The sequence below is a fragment of the Chamaea fasciata genome, unplaced genomic scaffold (assembly GCF_029207755.1).
Source record: "Chamaea fasciata isolate MVZ Bird 193981 ecotype frontalis unplaced genomic scaffold, bChaFas1.0.hap1 SCAF_2, whole genome shotgun sequence".
NCBI lineage: Eukaryota > Metazoa > Chordata > Aves > Passeriformes > Sylviidae > Chamaea > Chamaea fasciata.
In genome coordinates, this window is record NW_027094087.1 from 59,904,120 (window position 1) to 59,924,742 (window position 20,623).

The 20,623-nt window shown below is 38.8% G+C and overlaps 1 long non-coding RNA gene across 1 annotated transcript; it reads left to right on the forward strand.

Moving 5' to 3' along the window:
- Positions 1 to 10,828: 10,828 nt before the first annotated feature.
- On the forward strand, positions 10,829 to 20,151 carry LOC136285279 (uncharacterized). Its single transcript, XR_010719409.1, has 4 exons — positions 10,829 to 11,967; positions 13,066 to 13,361; positions 17,230 to 17,355; positions 18,591 to 20,151. It is a non-coding gene; the product is annotated as an uncharacterized lncRNA (long non-coding RNA).
- Positions 20,152 to 20,623: the final 472 nt, after the last annotated feature.

A 20,623-nucleotide genomic window follows, 5' to 3' on the forward strand; every position in this document is an offset into this window, starting at 1 on the left:
GGCAGATACCTGTCTTCCCAAACCAAGACATAACCTTAAGTTCTTACAAGAGAAAAATGTATTAGGTGTTTTCTGATATATGGTTCTGGATATGAACTTAGTTGTAAAAGGTTACAGAATTATAATTCTACTAAAATGTGACAAAAAGGAGTTTTGGTTTGAATAATCTTCATAAAGGATTGAATTTTTCCTTTGCTTAAGCTCATGATCAGGATAACTTCTGTTTGTTACAAATCTGTTTAAAGAGATTCTGAGAATGGAGTTCAGGCTAAGTGCTGGTCGTGGGTAACACAGAAGGTTATTGTATTCCATATCTATGACAAAAGACGTGTTACTGTCTTTTAAAGACCCAGCATGACAAGAACTGGAACTGCAGGGCAGTGGGGAGGTGCCGTCCCCCGGTCCCTTTCCAAGGCTGGGGCACCTGAGCCCACCTGCTCTTGTGCACAGCAGTGTTTGCTGAGGGCGGAGGCTCTGCTGCAGAGACACTTGTTTTGGGCAGCTGGCTTTTGGCTTGTTTGGTGCTTTGTTTGTTTTTCTGGGCTTGCAAGAGTAGCCACTCAGGAAAACTGCATTTTGCAAGCGCAGACTGTTTTGAAGGGAACTTGGCCAAGTGGGCCGGTTCCCGTGGCTGTGTGACCCAGCCTTCGTGCCCACAGAGCGCTCCGCCCCGACACACCAAGGCGGGCGGGCAGCGGCACCAGCAGGGCCGAGGAGGCCGCCGGAGGAGCCGGCTGAGCTGAGCTCTGCCAGCCTGCACTTCTCATCGGCCGCTAGAGCTCCTGCATTTGCTCCTACCTTCCTGGGAGAGTTTTTTTGCCACCTTCTTGTTGTCCCTTTGTTTCCCACACCACACAATCACCCGTGACTGGAAAAAGTGATCTGTTCCGGGACATCTTGGGAAGCTTGGGATGTGTGGTAGGGGGTGGGTGGCTTGCTCTTGTGAGGGGGTGCCCTGTCCCCGATACCCCCTGGCGCCGCAGGGTTTGTCCCTCAGGGGAGCCCCAAGGCTTGCCTGACCCCTGCCCTGAGACGCCAAGAGACCGTAAGTCCCACCTGGGAGAAGGGCCCTGGATGGGCCAAGGCTTTTAGAAGCCTGACCACAGGCCAAGCTTGTTTTTTAGCCCTGCCATAGTCTTGGGATTTTATGTCGCTGCAAGCCAGGAGCTGGGAGCTATGACTGTTTTTCTATATTTCTACTGCCTTTCTGTTTTTATCCCTTTCTTCTTCTTCTAACTCTCTTCTCACAGAACATAACATCGAGTGGGTGTAAAGGTTTTCTATGTTCAGGGGCTAAGTCTGTGCTGTGCTAAGTGATGTTATGTTGCATTTACTCTTTTGCCAATGTTCCTTTATTTCCTATGGTTTGGTTTACCAATAAACTTTTGTATATTTTTTACCTCTTGAGAATATCTGGTTGGGATTGTCTCCTTTGCATTTACCAAGAGCAAAGAACCTTAGTTAAACCCTTGAATTAAGTAGCTGGGATGTCACATGGGTGCCTTTGGAAAGGGTCTGACACCATTCTCCCTTTGTCTCCCTACACACAGTCATCATCAGTGAGGGTCACCATCTTGCAAGAGATTTGGAACCATTTTGGGTGTTTTTTTTGTTCCCCTGGAGTTTGTGATAATTAACCATTTTCTACCTAGTGATTATTCACTAGATAGATTATTTTTTGCCTTTTATTGTTTTGCTTGTTAGAAAATAGTTATTTTTTTTCACTTATATCTACTCATATTCATTCCTTATTATTGGAAAGGGGTTTGTTGAAACGAAGAGGAGGTAACTCATTTCAGAGAGTCCACTTCTTCAAATTGTCCTTAACAAAGAAAGTGCTAAAAAGATAGTAATTTTCTTTTATGCTCCCTGGGCTCTTTTTTGGTAACAAGACCAGTTTTCTCATGTGATGCTTTAAGAATGTATGATACCACTTCTCTTATGATGTGTCTCTTCTAAAGCCCTGCTCTTGCTCTCATCTGTCTTGACTGCCCAGCATGCTACATACAGTTGGAAGTACTCAAAACAATCATTTTCCATCATTCATTGGCACCCTGGCAGACAAGTAGCACGTGCTAGTTAATATTTGTGTAATATTTTTGGCAGAAGTAGAGAGGGACTTAGGACAAATCATTAAAATGCTGTCTTGCCTAGTATGTCAAATTGTCTGTAAAGACAAGCAGCTTTGAACCATTTCGATCACAACATTGGTAAAGCTGAACTCATCAGACCTCTTGGCACATATATTTCTTGTATCTTAAAATTATCTGAACTAGAGTCTTCAGAAAACTGTTCTTTTCTTCCCTTTCTTATATAAAAAGTATTATGGCTGTATTTCAGGAAAGTATTATGGTCATATTTCTTGCAATTCATTTCTGTTACCAGCGGAAATGCTTTTGGAAACCAGAATATCCTTGATTTCTATCCCAGTTTCTTATCACTAGGAGTCTTGGACTGTCACACTTGCACAATGGTATCAGTGCTAAGTGTCAGTGGAATATGTATCTTGCAGCAGTTATAACGAAAAAAAAAAAAAAACAAAAAAAAACCAAAAAACCCAAAAACCAAAAAAACCCCCAAAACCCCTTGGATTTTAGAGAAACATAAAGGAGCTCAGAGCTATTCTTTATGTTTGCATGGCAGTAATTTCCAGACACTTAAAAACAATCTAATTAGATGACTCAAGCTGAAATGAAGTTTCCACTCACAGTTGTGTCTAAAATACTACAATACCTTTTTTCTTATTACATGAGAGTTTTTACTGAAGTAAACAACAAAGCAAGATCCTGCAAGTTTTAGAAGAACCTGCATGTATAACTGTCTTTACTCCAAAATGGACAGACAAGAAAGGCATCCCTGAGGACAGTATATGTCACAGTCCTATTATTGATATATGAGTCATACCTTTTTGAAATTTCAAACAACATTTAACATGCAATGGATTAATTTTCTCTCTTTTCTAGTTATATTTAAGGACTTTCAGAAATAGTTGTGGTCTGAATAGCGCCATTCTCCTTCTTGAAGCTTTCAAAGTCACCCTATGAAAGATGAGGATATAAGAAGTAGGAAAGCAGTTTGCTTCATCAATTTATTGTGGATTACATGTTGCTAATAATTTCTCACAAAATATTTTACGCTAGCCTCTTATTCAGCTGAGGAAATCTAATATACCTCCTTCAAGATACTGCCTAGATGGGGGGAAAAATCAGTAAAGAAGTCCATTATGCAGTCTATCAAATGGATCTTTATGAGGATACTTGAGATGTGATTTGTGGCACTATTTAGGATACATTGCATACTACATTATTATAAAGTTCAGGTTTGTAATTTAATTATGGACCAAATTATCTTCACTTCTAACTTTTTTTGAAGTGACTAGGCCAAGCCTGGCAGGTAATATAAATTGTAAATGGTCTGAGTGTCATGGGCTGCAATAAAGGCTGTATTACATAATTTTATACTTCACGTGGGATTTTCAGAGCCACCTAAAAAATTAAATTAGCTGTTCCAACCTTCTCTATTCAATCGTTATGCTATTAAGTGTTCCTAGTAAAATTATTGCAAACATTCAATTTTGTCCAAAAGAAAATAAATATGTTTTCAGAGGATAAAATCATGCTGAAGTTTTTTTGTGAATATAAGAGCCCATAGAAGTGTGATCAAGCTTAGTGATTTTTTCAGGGCATTCACTGCAAAGATTTTAAGCCTTCTGTCAGAATTCTGAGATGTAATTATCTCCCATTACTTCCTGATAACTCTCCAAATTCCTCATAGCTTTCCTTTTTTAATATACTTCTATATTTTTTATGATTCACTTTCCAAATTTCCTTCTGAGATTCTGTCTTTCATTTTTCCTTGTGATAATTTATATTACTTTCTACTAGGGCATGATACAGTTTGCTTTCAGAAATCTGTTATTTTCTTTTGACAGATGTATCATTTTAGGAGAGAGAGAGGGAGGGAAAGAGAGATAAACACATATGTATGTGCATATATAATGCTTTTTATGCATTAGTTATGTATTGCAGAAGTCTCAAAATTGACTATAATTTGTTTATATAGTTTTTATTTCTTTCTGACTGATTTTTCTTATTCTAATCCATCTTTAAGTTTCTCAATCTACTTTTTCCTCTTGCAAGAGTAGTGGATATAATCATATTATGGTTACTGCAAGTTAATATTCAGTTACAGTAAGTATTGTACATGTAGATTAAGGAAAAAGTTTCCTCTTGTTATAAGAAAACAATATATATCATTTGGGGAAATTCCTGAAATACATTCTGTATGAAACATAATCAGCCATGTTGTGGGTAACAGAAGTCACTCTGTTGCTATCCAAACTGCATATTATTTTTGATGTTCTGTTCTTTGGCAAGTTTCAATGGACAACATGATTTTTTAATGGCTTTTTAACACACATAGTCATAAATTTCTACAGAGTGCAATGCACTGCCTTTCTTATGTTAAATAGTAGCTTCATCTCGTCATAGGATGATGAAGAGTGTAATTGGAGGGTGTACTTTGCATCACAAGTACTCTTCCAGTGCAGCACAGTTAAGCTTAGGATTTTTTTCTAGGAAGTTTCTTAAGTGGCAGTTTTATGACAGTGTTCATCAGAACAAACTTCACAAGTTTCCATCTTCCTTCACCTATGTTATAGTGAATGAAATCTGTTGGTTAAGGAAAATTAATGCTTTCACTTATTTTTACAAAGTATATCTGCAGAAATGGAAAGATGGTTATGTTGGATTGTGATACAGAGGTTATCCTGTAGGACTAGAGATGCAATTAGCTCTCAGATATGTGTTTGAGGGGAGGGAGGCAAGTGAAAGAAATTGTATTGTAACAATTACAGGATTGTCCCTCAGCTGGCCACAGGCAGTAGGGTCTCAAGATGGTTTTGGTTCATTATATGACAGCCTAACCAGAATGGACACTTATGAAGCCAAGGTGTATTTCCAAGAAAAGAAGAGGTCAGTTGACATGGTTTCTGTTACCTTAAAAATGGAAAATTTAGAGAGAGAAGAACCAGCCTCTGCTTAAGTGTCAGGGCATGGTGAGGGATGTCAGGGATGTGATGCTGAGGGAGATACCATGGCAAGCAGGACAAGGGGCCTTGCTAGCCAGGGCCCATCCCACTGACCCCAGCCCAGAGATGAAAGCCAGGTTTAGCCAATAGTCCAGACTGTCAGGCGACTTTGCAATGATGAAGCAAGTCTGAGGAAGTCAGGCCAAAAATCAGGGTCAGGAGTAGTTCCAGTGACTGTAACAAGGGTCTGGTGATGATTTGGTGTATCGACAGTGACGAAACACGAGAAGTTTGGGAGTCACATACACAGCAGGATCAACAGGGTTCATATCTGGCAGAGTGGAAGTCTGTCTTCTTTTCTAGGGTGTGATACACACAGGAATCCATCGTATGTGTGCATTCCATGAATAACCTCATGAGGCTCAACAGCTTTGTTTGTTACTTCTACTGCCATCCTTAATCTGAGAGAAAAAAATTCCATCATTATACGTGTGCCTATTAGTATCTGAAAAGTAATGTAATTCCTTATCCCAATCTGTCTACAAAACTGTATTTGTTTTAATTCATGAGTTCATTTCCCCTTGTATTGAATAATCATGCTGGTACCAATGAAGAGGAAGTCTCCTCAAAGAAGTAAGGAAAGCCTTTGACAAGATTCAAAATCAAGCAGGAAGTCATCAAGAAGTCAATCACTATACCCCACGTAAGTGCTCATAAAATTATTATTTACCATATGTTTTGTGAGTTTCAAATCTGGACATCATGCATAGATGCAGGTTTTTCATTTAGAAAAGCACCAACAAAGACCTCTTTTTGTTTCATTGAAAGAGAGGGGGAATATGAAGATCTGTCTGCACAGGTTTGCAGGGAGATTAATAAAGGCAGCCCAAATAATCCAGAGACAGCATTTAGGTAGATGATACATACTTTCAAGCAGCTTTCTTTATCTGGACTACGACATGGAGAAAGGAGAATGTAGCCCCAAAGGTGGTTCAAAATATACATGATTAAAAGCAGTACAGTGGTCAACTCTTTTTCTTTTTTTGCAGAAAATAGAGTACTAAGAAAGAGTATTTTTGGAAGCACAGCATGCACAGGAGCAAGAGCAGGGCAGAGCTCATCAGCAAAAGCAGCAGGCAGGCTTAGGTATGGAATGTTGCTGAGAACTGAGCGCTGGAATGTACCAATCCCAAATAAACTGCATTGCTTTGACATATCATGAGCTTGATTCATCCACCCTCCACCCAGCCGACAGTGATGTTACTTGTTCTAAGGCTCCTTATCCCTGTAATGATCACTCCAGGTTCTGCTTAGGGAATGTGACTTTGCCTTCGCTGTGGCCCTTCATGTCACAAGTTGGTAACAATACTGGGAACAAGGGACAGTGTAACTGAAATGAGAAAGTATTTCAAAGTACTATGGTTCTGTAAAACAAAATATATGGGAGTTTTGTAGCATATATGTGTAGGGGAGGTTCATATTCTCTGGCTAAGGACAATCTAATCAGTAAAGAGCTAAGTTAGGCTCTTTCTCTGACTAAGGAGTTAGCACTTAACCGAAATTCTCACTTTTATCTAGTGAAGAAAAACTAACATCTACAAAAGCAGTTGATCCACTCTTAAAATATGAATTTAAAACAAATGGAAAGAAGAACCTCTGGAGATCCTTCTATGTCTTCACTGACTATAGAAGATGCTTTGATACCTGGTTTAGACCAGGAGAGTACATTTAAATGCTGAAGGCAGGTGAGGTAAATCTCATTCTCTCAAACTGTTCTGGGGATTTCAGCAATTTTCAGTCAATAAATTCACTCCCTTTCAATAGATTTTATTATACATATTCATATTAATTCAGAATCACAGATATATTTAAATAGCAATGTTAATGACTCTTTGGAATTAACAATAAAATTCTTTTGCGATCCTCAGAGAAAAAAATCTTGAATACTCACACTTCCAAGGTGATTATTCCACACATCTCTGAAAATAGTTTTTGATAGTCTGAAAACTGAAGACATTTTTTTTTTCCCCTGAAAGGTTTAATGACTAGTTCCCTTACTCCTTTTTCTCCAGGCTGTTATTATTATGGATATTAAACTACTTCAAAAACTGTGGGAAGTGTTAAGTTGCAAATGTACTCTCCTGTTGTATGGAATTACTTGGATAGTGATTATAAGAATAAATGCTGCTACTAACCTAAGTGTCCTAAAACATTTTCTTGGTGAAATCTATTCCATCTTTCTGTTTTGTCTTTTTTTTTTTTTTTCCTTTTCTGCTATAATATATTGGGGTTTTTTGTTTGGTTTTTGTTTTTGTTTTTTTTTTTTTTTTTTTTTTCACACTTGCAGAGCTTTGTATTCAACCTTGGAAATTTTTGCAATATGAATAAATTAGCTCTCTAATCGGTACATGACAGCAGTCCCATCATTAATTTGTTAGCTTTCTAAACAAGTACCTTTGTGCCTTCTCCCCAGATGGTATTCAGTCTATGAAGAAGTCATATGTGAGCATCTGCAAACAACTTAATTATTATTTTTTAAATCTTTCTTTAGAAGTCTCCTTTGCCAATCTGCTCACAGAAGTGAAGAATTAAATACAGCCTTGCTCATTGTTATGTGTTGCTCCTGATTTAGTCTGCATCTCCTGTCTGTTTTCCACAAAGAGACAGCAAGCTCTTGGGGCATTGTTTTTTGTAGGTTTTTTTTTTTTTTTTTTTTTTTCCCTTTGAAACAGCTCTGGCATTTTACAGTAATAAACATCTTGATTAATACACAGAGCTTGATACTTGTGTTACATGCGAAGACTAGAACACCTAAACTCTCTTTGATTTCTAGACCTTCTCTGTTAGTTTCTGCCTGTGTTTACATGAGAAAATTAATGAGAACAGATATATCAGAATAAACAATGCTTGCTTTTCATACTTTCCACTCTTCGAATAGGATTACAAGTAACTAAGTACCTGTTGTAATTTTTAAGTGTTCACCATATTTAGTAAATAATCTATACTTTATAATTTGCATTGTTCAATACAGTTTTCAGATTTGTCATATTTTCTAGCTTTGAACTATACATGTCCTCAATCTCATAATTGAAGGTTTTATCCCCATGTCTATTAGTATGGCTTCTGAGAGGAGGTGGGGATGGACATAATTACCCGTTTATGTTTTAGGTGGAAATAGAGAAAAATTATCTGTGTATCTAGAACCAAAGTTTTCATTGTATAGCCATTTATTTTAAACTGGGAGATTATACACTCTATATTCATTCAGATTCAGTCTTACGTAAATCATGGCTTTGCAATCACTTAGGGGTTGTATCACATTAATCTACAGTGACAGTGTTCAACAGAGTCTAGAAAGTCGTTTGATTTCATAGTCTGTAAATGGCAGTTCTTGATTTTCAGTAATATTTTGGGTCACAGACAACCTTGTTTCAGTAACTGCCTATTAGCAGGACGGTTACAGCTGAAATGCAGAACTGTTGTGGTTGGTTGATATGATCAACATTCATCACAAGCTAATAATGGTGATTCTGAACATCTTAATTGGAGATCACACAACTCTGTGTAGTGTGAAATAAGATGTCTGGGCGATTGCAAAGATTTTGACTGGTCCTTGTGCTGATAGCCTACAGAAGATTTTAATACTCTGAAGTCACACCAGATGGGCCATCTGCTACAGTGTATACCTTGGTTCGGTTTTAAGCTGCAAGGGTTCTGTATCTGATGTCACCTCAAGGGAAAAATAATAAACAGCTGCACTAATGACATCTTTTTAATCTCTCTAGTCTCGATTTACCTAGGCTTTGACTGATGCAATAGTCAGTTTAGGAAAACTGTACAAAGACCTTCTACCATACCAAGAAAATGGACAAGAAATGGAACTGGAAAAGAATTAGTACCCGTTATTTAACTGCTCTATGCATGCCTTCTAATCCTATGTGCAAAATTTAACTTGTTGCAAAATAAGTTTGGAAAAGCATACAGATATGAGGAAAAAATGGCAGAGAAAAGTGTAAAGGAGTACAGATAAAATTTTGATTAATATTTATAGCTGACAGAAATGCAGTCAGTTTTCTGGATCAATGGAGCTATTTATGCTGGTAGTGAGTAGATAGCAATACCAGCTCTTCCCTACTCCAAGGTTTTGCTGGATACATTCATAAAATAATCCATGGAAACAACCTGAGTCAATTTGAGTTCTGCAGAGCTTCACTGCAGCCCCCATAACTGGACTTTTGTCTGTTTTGGTACAAGACAACTCATAGCTTTGGGTATTTTGTAGTGTTGTTCATCTCTTTCAGTGTGGAATTTTAGCAGTTCATCATCTGAGTAACCTGATCAGTAAGTTATGCAATTAATATGAAATAGGGGATATAGTCAACTTTTGTAATATTATTTTAAATAAATGGTTTTGTACTATAGTAAACATGTCATGTTAAAGAGAGAAAGAAATGTGAGGAGTTAGGATCTGCTGTTATAATAACTGGGTTTGAATTAGCCAAAGAACGAACTGTATGTGTGTTCTATTATGCAAAAACATTTGGCACTTGTCATTGAATAAATAAGATATCATCTAAGTGCTTTGCCCTGATGTGACTGCTGAACACAAGTATTGTGAATTAATAGTAGAGGAAATAACCTGAGTGGAAAAATAGGACATGTAAAAGGCCACTAGAATTTTCACGTGGGTTGTGAAAGACAAGCAAAAAATTTAAGTTATGCTTACATTTGCCATCCAAGCAATGAATGAGGAGGAAGACAATCATGATGTCCTTTACTTCTAACTATATCTGGTTCTGTCCCTTGTTATGCTTCATAGGCTTTAATTAACTCAAGCTAATTGTTAAGTAACTTCATCATGTCAACATACTTTGAAGTCAGACTGAGGATGGGGCCTTCCACACAAATGTGAAATGCATAAAGGATGAATGTAAAAAAATGTGAAAATATATAAGAATCTGTTATGATGAAGCCAAATGTGTAATTCCAGGAAAGAAGAGACATCTGATAAAAATCCTGATTGAAACTGGAAACTGGAACACACAGCTGAAGATTCAGAATTAATGTATAAAAGCATGACATAGCTATAATTTCCGGAGATTCCTGAATTCAGGAGGACCAATTTATGCTTGAGGAGGCTACAATGCTCTGAAACTACAGACTTAAAGGACAAGAAAGATGATAGGCATATGATAGATTGAAATTTTGGTACAGACATGCTCATACAATGGTAAACAGGACAATTACTAACATGTGGAATAAGAAGCAAAATTGACCCCATTACTCTTCAGAAGTTACAAGTGATGACATAGAAAAAGATTGTGCCAGGCCCATCACTGGTTCCTTTCAGTCCATCAGTACAGCAATAAATAAAGTCCTCTAGAGTACTGGGACGTTGAGTTTGTCTTTTTCATTTTTCTAGGGTGTTGTGCTATATCAAAACCTGACACTGGGAGAAGCTGGGAATTGCTGGAAAGGCACTTGGTAGTTCTAGGATATTTAATATACACTGGGTTAGGGGACTAAGCCCCTAACATTTTTTAAAGTCAGGACAAGATACTGAGAAAGCTTGATACCACTTGAAATTTTTAGGAAAGGTTCTTTCACCTTCCATCTCTGTCATCAAACCTTTTGGGCTCGACTTTCTGTGGGAAGACAGATAGAGATAGTGCTAAAGGCAATCCTGCCTTCAAAATATTGCAGCTGTGTTAATTACCAAAGAGTGGGAACAGCCTTGCTTTCACAGCTGGGTGTGATAAAAGAGTGAGTTGGTAGCTAGTTAGTTGGAGTTTGCTGGTTGTGCTGTGAGGAGGAAGGGAGGGGAGGTTGTGTGAGGGACAGACGGTGTTAGGTGGCCCTGCCGGGGACAGGAAGCAGTGAGCTGGAACTGCAGAAGGAAGGAAGAGAAAAGAAGGTGAGAAAAAGCCAGAGCTGTGGGGAACTGCCCATAGGATTGCTATGTAGAAAAGGTCTGAAGACTTCTAGATTATATGGTGCTGTTATTTGAGGCCATCTGAAGTTTTTATTGAAGCACTTTGAGTGCAGTGGCTGTCTCAACTGTGGCAACTTTCCTTCTTTGTGAATCAGAGAAGACAAGATAAAAGGAAATCGTGGGGGACTCTGCTCCAGCAGTCCAGCACATTACAGCATAACTTATACTTGGCTTGCCATGAATGAGCTGAAAATCCAGAGAGGTGATTTGTTTTGAAAGTGTGATTTTCTGAAAAATGTGTTGCCTTTGTTTGAAAGACCACAAATAAACCAATTATGCTAATTTGGAAGAAGGTTGCATCCTAATGTTGAACTTGAAGACAACATATCCGAAGTGGATTATGATAGACATAGCTGCCTTATGCCTGAGGCCTGCTCAAGAACAAGTAATATCCTGTACTGCTTGCCTCTGAAGTACTGATTAATGAACAAAACCCTTTCCAGAAAAAAGGATCTAATTGTCTCCATTCCCAAGAGAGTTTGCATTTTTTTTTCATTGAGATGCACAGTCCAATACAGTGAATTAAAGTAATTTTCGTTTCTGTAGCTGAATGTCATTCCCTTTAAATGAGATACTGGCAGTTAGATGACTTTGATTGCTACCAGCTGTCAATTCCCCTAAGGAAAGCCAAGATACTTCTATGGTGGAAGATGAGCAAGAAGCCTGCTGATCAAACACATTACAAGTTGTGTCAGAGGATTAGCAAGTTAAATAAAATAGATGTGTGTTTACACTCTTCTAGTCATAAACAAGCTGTCTATGAGTTTGGTTTTTTGTTGTTTTTTTTTTTTTTTTCCCCTTACAGAGAACACTTCATACTCCAGTATGTTAACTGTTTTTTTGTAGTTTCTATTCTTGCTTTATGGAATACATGTCTCTAGATAGAGAGGAAAGGAGCTAAAACAGCCATTTTCCTGTTGTCCAAACGTCTGTCTATTTTACTTGGGTAAGTACCATTTAAATAGACAACAAGAGTAAAAGTGGTTTCCTCATTACTGTTACTTGTAGTAAATGGATAAATGGGCTACATTTTCAAAACTAGACACTCAAAACTTGAAATATGCATTTAATTCATTAATCAAATGCCTGCGGTGCAGTACAAGTCAGGTATTAGTGTTGCACACAGTCTGTTACCTTGTATTAGTTTCTGTAAGCATAATTTAGACAAACACACCAAATTATTAAAAATTTTGTAAAATGTAGTGCATATGTTTTGTGAGTCCTCTTCTATTTCTTCTTATTACACCTGCTCACCGTTAGTGTTCAGCAGAAAATTAGCTGAAAGCAGTAAAAGTGGAAGTGAAGACTAGCAATGCAGTTTAAAAAGTCTAAGAACAGTCTTACGAAGTTTAAATGTCTTCACATCCATGCGCTGTCAAGTGGCTGAGAATATAGACTAAGAATGGAAGTTCTTAGAATTATTTTGTTTTCTTAGTTTTTCTAAATATGAAGGATATGAAAACATTACTGGAATGCGATGTAGGACCTAATTCAGTTTTTGCACAGATACAGTTTCATGGTGACTTTAAAAAAGCAAGTGGAGGCTGTAAAAACCAATCACAAAGGCTTTGTTTACACCTCTCTAGTGTGGTTAATTTTAATGTCATTCCTATCTTTCTAGATAAGGGAACAACTGAAATATTCTGTGTATGTCTTCCTCAAATGCACATTTCTTTTCTGTGAGTACCCAGAGGTAGATGAAGGGTTGGTCTGTGTGTGCAGTCCAGCCATGGTAGTCAGTGAATGCCTGGACCAGGGAAGGCTTTTCCCTGTAGATGTAGTTGATGAAATTTTTCTAACAATTAATGACGCATTACATAAATTGCCCTCTGAGAATCATGGAAGTTGATTATCTTTTACCTCCCTGATGTCCTGCTAATGTGGGCACCTGGCTGAGGCTGGGTGAAAGGATTTCCCTCCTCCTCTTTTGTGCTTTGAACCTCTTCAGAGACATGCCTTTTTAATCTTCCTTGTTCCTTCCTTTTGCTTTGAAAGGAGCTTTTGTTCAGTATATTCATCAAGGTATTCTCTCTCTTTTTTTTAGGGCTTGTTATTTAAATGTCTGACAACCTCTAAACTTGAGTGCTCTGATCTTTAGAACCGCACAATGAAGTAGGAGGGCGTACCACTGCCTTGGAGAAAAAGAACTGAGGACTAAAGTAGTTCAAATGACTTCTGAGGAGCCACACATTGAATCTGTGGATGAGCAAAGACTCCAGTTCTAAGTGCCATACCTGCCCCAAACCACGTGTATGTGCGGGGAGGCTGTGCGCTGCCTGGCACACTCCAAGCTGAACCAGCCAGGGAGTAGGAGGCCCTGAGTCCAGGCAGGGTTATCAGGTTGGGAGGTTTGTGCTGGTATTTGGGGCAAATCTTTTGAGTATGGGACACCTGTGGGACAAGTGTGTGAGTGCTGCGTTTGTGCAGTGAGTGTCCAGGGGGACCAGCCAGTCAGTCAGGGGCCTGTGTGATGGGTAAGGGGGATGAGATGTGGGAAGGGGTGCGGGGTGGGCAGAGGGGTCATGCAAGTACTCAGAGGATCTGTAAATGTGTGCGTGCTTGTGCACAGCTAAGGCAGTGTGGATTTGATGAGGGGACAGTGAGGGAGATTGAGAACTGGCTGAATGGTAGGTCTCAGAGGGCTGTGATCAGTGACACGGAGTCTGGTTGAAGGCCTGTAGCTTACCAGTGAACCTCAGTGCCTAGTACTGGGTCCAGTCTTGTTCAGTCTTTATTCATCAAAGACTTCTTGGATGAAGGGACAGAGCCCACCCTCAGCAAGTTTGCAGATGATACAGAACTGGGAGGAGTGGCTGACACCAGAAAGCTGTTCTGCCATTCAGTGGGAGACAGGCTGGAGAGCTGGGCAGAGAACAATCCAATGAAGTCCAGCAAAGGCAAGTTCAGGGTTCTGCACCTGGGGAGAAATTACCCCACGCCCCAGTATGGGCTGGGAGCTGATGTGGTGGAAAGCAGCTCTGTGGAGCCCAGGTAGACAATAATCTCTCTGTGGGTCAGCAGTGTGTTCTTGTGGTCAAGAAGGCAAATGATATCCTGGGCTGCTTTAGGAAGAGCATTGCCAGCAGATCAAGGGAGATGATCCTGCCCCTCTACTCAGTCCTGGTGAGACCACATCTGGAGCGCTGTCTCCAGTTCTGTGTTCCTCAGTACAAGAGAGACAAGAGAGGGTCCAGTGGTGGACGATTAATATGGTTAAGGGACTGCAATATCTCTTTGGTGAGGGAGCTGGCACTGTTTGTCCCGGAGAAGCGATGGCTGGGGTCAGATCCTGCCAACGTATATAAATATTTTAAGGAAGGGTATAAGGAGGACAGAGCCAAGGTCTTTCGAGTAGTTGCCAGCAACAGAACAAGGAGCAACAGAAAGAAACGGAAACACAGAAAATTCCATCTGAATATGAAGAAAAACTTTACTGTGTAAAGGTGACAGAGCACTGGAACATGGTGCCCAAAGAGGTTGTGGAGTTCTCCTTCTCCAGAGATATTCAAAAAACTGCCTGGACATGATTGTGTGCAACCTGCTGTAAGGTGCCCCTGCTTTAGCAGGGGCTTGGATTAGAAGATCTCCAGATGTCCCTTCCAACCCTAATCATTCTGTGATTCTAAGAACCACAGCAGTGTGATGTGTATCCTGTACTAGTGACATTCTGCCTCTGCCTGTCGAAGAGGAGGAGGGGACGTGTCCCTGTGTGCCTTTGTCTGGTGTGAGTCCTGACTGTGGGGGCTGCTGGGGGCAGTATTTTGTGGCTTTCTGTGTGACCAGCTCTGTCCGTGACCTCTGTGAATGTGTGTGTCCATGTGTGTCTGTGTGTCTCTGGGATGTGCAGTCAGCTTTGCTGCTGGTTGAACCTGCAAAGGGGAAAGTGTCAGCCATGTCCCTCAGCCTGGACAGAGACCCTGGGTTCCCTCGGCTGGGCTTCAGTGGCCAGGCAATAGGAATCCCCAGCCCTGGAGCTGCTGGAGCTATTGAGCACTTGTAACAGCTTAACATTATGCCTACTGTAACACTACTTTAGCTGGATACTCCCCAAAACTAACTTTTTTTTTTCTTTTTTTTTTTTCCTTTACATTGTCCTTTAAAGTTACAAAGGTATCATGATTATGGAGACATGGACCACCAAGATTAAGAGGAGTATTTTCAGGGACTAGTATTTTTAGGTTCCTCCACTTAAAGGAAGAAAATGTTGGTCATAAATTACTTTCAGTAATTTATGTCATAATTTTGTAGTTAATAAAGCTGGGTACCCCCTAGGGCACATGAGGGCCTTAGTTCCCTCTAAATAAGGAATTTAAAAAATGAGGGATGAAAAATTATTTGACATTTTTAAAAATTTGGCTTCTGATGTGGTTAATATCACACAGCAGATGTAACATGCCATAGAGGTCACAGCTTACTGCCTGAGGTGAGCTAACTGAGCAGAAACCACAAGGAGAGATTATACCCACAGAAACAGTTTATTACAAGAGAGCTGAAGGGCATTGGCTGTGAATAAGCTAGAGAAATTTATGCTGTAGTTTAGTCATCACTTTAAACTCATGAAGCTGACAGAAGAGGCATTTGGCCTTCCCTGGATTACATTTCCTGCTGATGTGCCCACACAAACAGCTGTGCTGGAAAAAGAGAGGTGATGGCAGAGGAGCAAGCAAAATAAATACTCAGTTTTTTAACTTGGACAAGTTTTTCTGCCTAGTTTACTGCCTGCAAAACACAAACTTTTATGTTGGCACAAGTGAATGTACAAGGGAATCATAATGGATGCTGGCCTATGCTACATGAAAATTACTGCAGAATTATGACATTGTAATTGCTTTGTGAAAAAGTAAGAAACTGGGTTTCTTGATAGTTCATAGCGTAATTCACGTAAAGCTTCTGAAGGTTACCTAGTCCCAACTCCTGATAATAGCAGAGCACTTCAATGGTCATTGAAGTGGCTCACAGCCTTCCCCAGTTGGGTTTTGAATGTTTCTATGGTGGGAATGATACAACCCCTTTGGACAGGCTGTTTCCATTTCTTAACCCATCTTTGGAAATAATTTTTTCCTTATGTCCTGTTGGAGTTTATTTTGACAGCATATCTCATCTGGGGGAGCCCTGACCCGATCGTTGCATTTCAACTGCAGCCTCCATAGTGCTGACTAAAGAGAAATAATCTGCTTTCTTGAACTGCTGGCTAAGCTTTTGCTAGTGCAGCCCAGTATGTGGTTAACCTTTGTCACAACAGGGTACATGGCTGTCTCACATTGAACTTACAGGCTACCAAGAGAGTTTCCCTGCTGGTCTTTCTCTGCAGAGCTGTTTTCCAGCCCTGTCTGTCCTGTTGCATGGAGTTTTTTCTCTTACTTTGCAGATCCCTAGCATGTGATTGTTGGATAAAAATAGCAAAGTGATTCAGAAAACTTTGAAACAAGCCCACACTGAGTTTCCTGTTTCCTAGGGTGGTGTCCTAGTCTTTTGAGGTCCTCAAAAATCTGAAGTTTGTTGTGTTTCCATACCTTGCTCTCAGTCTGCTAAGGTTAACCTTGCCACACTTGCTTTCTACACATCCATGATCCTCCTCTTGGGAAGTTAAGAGTAAACATAATAATGATAATAACAGCAAAACTTTTAAACGTTGAGAATATAGATGAGAAAGGAAAAGGACAAAGCAGAAACATGGATTGCTTAGCTTTGCAATTATTAGGACCATGGTACACATAATAGATTGTAAACAATCAAAACAGAGACTATGAAACTAGCATACGTTACTAACATTAGAATAGTGCTGCCATGTCAGATAAAGCTCTTTTAAAAGTATATTTTCTTCCCTTTGTAATGATTTTGCTTTTGAAATTACTCTGTATGAAACTGTGTTTAATGATTACAAGTGTGACTATCCCTGCACTGTTCAAATGCCTTCTCCTACTTTATTTTATTTCTTATCAGGAACCGCACTCCAAACACTTGTCTCACTGCTCATATCAAAGAAGAAAAAATCCAGGCCTCTGAAGGACTGAATTGCTTTCTTCATTTTTGTTCATCACAGAGAACAATCCCCATACTTTCAAGTGCACTAGGTGTACTTGTAGTGGCTTGCCAATTGCAAGGAATTTTTTTCTACTTTTAACGTTCTGCTTTGCTCATTCTTCCCTCTATTGTCATAACTGAATTCATAAAACAGTTCTCTTTTTTTGTTTGTTTGTTTTATAAGTGGAACATTCTTCAGGAAGAGAACAAGAATGTGGATACAGAAATCATTGAAGAGTCACCTGGATTGAAAAAAACCCTCTTACTTTCAATAATGAAAAATAATAAATTTAGACATTACACGAAAAAGGTAAATTTATTGTTTGCTCCCCTTAAAAATATCATTTCACCAAGCATTAGGAGTAACTTATTTTATATTCTTTCACTTTTATAATAATTTAAAGATAGAGACAAATGTAATTAATGTATCATTTTGAGGGTGAAGAAAATGTGATAATAAATTTCAAGAGTAAGGGTTAGATTCAGTAGGTGTTCTTTATCCTACAATACAGTAGCTCTGTGAAAAAATCTATTGTGTTCCTTTTTTCAAGTTCTTGGAGAAGGTTTTGAGTGTATTTTGCTATTATATCTGTTTCAAACATGCTAAGAGACTACTTTGTCATTATGTCCACCCCAAATGGCAGCAGATTATTAGACCTGGATTTAACAGGGTGAGATTGAGCTGCAACAGTTTGAGAAATGGTAACAGTTGAAGAAGTTTGTGTGTCTGAGGTTCTTTGTCTGTGAAGACCTCCCACCCATTTTGTTCCCAGGTTTTCTTTCCAGCTATATAGAATAAAATGTGTAAAATAATAAATGCAAAATTTTTCAGAATAAGTGTAACCTGTTCATGAATAATTCATTTCTGTCTTGTATGACTTCATTATGTCATGTATAACTAGCACTTTGTACTGTCAGGCTGAAAAGCTACAAAAAGCGTTTAACAGTGCAGCATAAATTCATAACTTGTAATTTTAAAAGTGACATGATATTGCACAAGTCCTTGCATTCTCAAACATGCTTTCACAGATAAGTTATTTAAGATTTTAAAAATACAAGACTTAGAGGTTGTTTTGGGTTTTTTTTGTTTGTTTTTTTTTTTTTTTTAAGTCATAGAGGTCTGTTTTTATAAAAACAAATCATATATTTCATAATATTCACTGGCCTAACAGCTCTCATAAAGGAAGGACTTTCAGCTACTGGTCTGAATTCTGCAAGACAGTTAAAGCCATAGCTAAATATTCCATCAGTTATGTCAGATACCTGATACATCATAATATACCCATCTTCTAAGTGAAGAAACTCTGGCACTACTCACAAAAATATTGTTCCCTAATTTGCCTAAAGGAGTCAGTAACGTAGCTGTGAGTTGGCTGTAGTTTGGAGCCCAAAGGGTGACATGGCCTATCTGGTACCTGCACATTTGGTTAGTTGGTTGATGGTTCCAGTGCAAAGAAGATAAAAGTTTTGTTCAAGACTAAAATGGTTTTGTATTTGTAGCTGCAACAATTTGATTGTGTTTGTATTTAGTACTCTTTCATGCAGTTTCATAGGTGCTCACCAGAGAACATGTTTCTGGAGAAAATGTTCCTAGAAGAATGATAAATAAGCATATGGATCAGTTTGTCTTCGAATTAGTTTGTCCTCCTGCAGAAAAAGGAAAACAAGCAAGCCAGCCTTCCTCTTCTTACATCTCTCAAACTGTGCAAATGAGTTAAAAGCTCCTACCATCAATACTGTTGTAATCATAGAATTGTTTATACTGGAGAAGATCCTAAAGATCGAGTCCGACCCAGCAGTGCAATGTCCACCGCTAAATCATATCCCTAAGCAACTACATGCCTTTTAAAGACTTCAAGAGATGGGAACTAAACCCCTTCCTTGGCCCTTATACTTCTAGCAGAGTCCCCAGGGATTTAATGACAAAGGGCTTTCTTTCTCACCCAAATAGCAGGAAAGAAAAGGAAAAAAAAAAAAAAAAAAAAAGCCAAGATAAAGAAGGATAAGGGTGTCTGCACTTAGACACCAGAATTAGGTGCCTGAAGTTTCCCTGTAGAAGTTTTTTGAAGGCCACCCTTCTCTCCATTAAATGGAGAACCTGAGCACTTAGTTTAATATTGCTTCATTCTAATTCTCATTTGTAGCAGGTACAGAGTAAATCTTACACTTTGTTTTTATTTTTAACAATGTGAAATAGGTTTTTCTAAGATTACTATTCATGGTTACTAACAGTTGCTTCTCTGCACTGTTTAGAAACACCTGCATTCAGGGTCAACAGTTTCATTACCCAGTCATAAATTCAGCTAAGAGCTGTTTGTACAGATCCTCACTGACTTGCCAGCGCGTCCAATAAGGAACAGAATCAGGATTGTCTTACCACTCTAGTGTCCTTCAATCTCAGTGCTCCAATCAAACTTAAAAAAAGCTTTCTGGTTTTGTTTTAATTGCCTCATATTTTCCATTACAATCTGGAGGCGAGGAGAATCATAGGAATTGATATGGATTCCATTTTCTGGTAAATAGGATTTGTTTTGCATTTTAAACTGTTGAACGGGGTCTTTTTCTTTCAAACACATGCTTTTCCCTTTAAGCATACCATTATGTATATATCTCATGAATGCAGAGAAAAGATCACTATGCAGAAATGGGACATGAACGACATTTTGCTATCCCGTATCGTCGTGGTTTTAAAAATAATATGTTTGTTCAGATTTTTCTCTTCACAAACTGTGATCCAAGAGCAAGGCGACCTCATGACAACCAACAATTACAGGCAGAACATCTCAGAAACAGTCTTTAAAGGATGAAGCCTCAGGCAAGTTCTGTTTCCTATAATGTCAGAAGAAAAGTTAATACAAAGTGAGTCTTCAAATGAACAGAAACTAATTTGATACTTGGCAGTAGCTAAGGAAGAGCTTATTTCTTCTTTAACTTTTTGTTTTGCTTTTCCTCTTCCCACAGAGAGATTTTATAGTTTACCATACTCCTTTATCAAACTTTTAAGGCAGAAGAGTCTAGATAAGACAAGTGATTCATTGAGCCAGACTTCCTAGGTGAAAAGAGTATGTTAAAATTACATATGAAGAATGCAGATAGGAATTTTATATTCACCCATTCCCTACAACAACCTGGCATCTGAGATTATGCAGGGATGCAAATTTGCTCTGTAAATTCCATTTTCACAGTCCAGCAGTAATACTGGGAATGCAACTACTGCTCTTTGCCATTCAGTATGCAGGTCACCATAAAATTGCTGGTTCAGAACCTCCTCATCTGACCTGCCATCACCTCTTCATGTCAAAAAAAGTTGCTAAAGACATCAGTCCTAAACCCAAAGAGGACAAATAGATGACTGCCATCATCCCTTTCTGGAGGGGCTAGCACAATGCTTCCTTAGAATACCTGACCTTGCAATGTCATTGCAACAAATTAATTCTGGCCTATAGGTAACTTATTTGTGTAGAAGTTGGCAGAAATTGGATGATTTATCAATCTCATCCTTCATTTGCAATTGTAAATAGAGTATTGAGTAGGCAAGTTCTATTTTCATCATACAAATTGACTGTCTGGTACAGAAT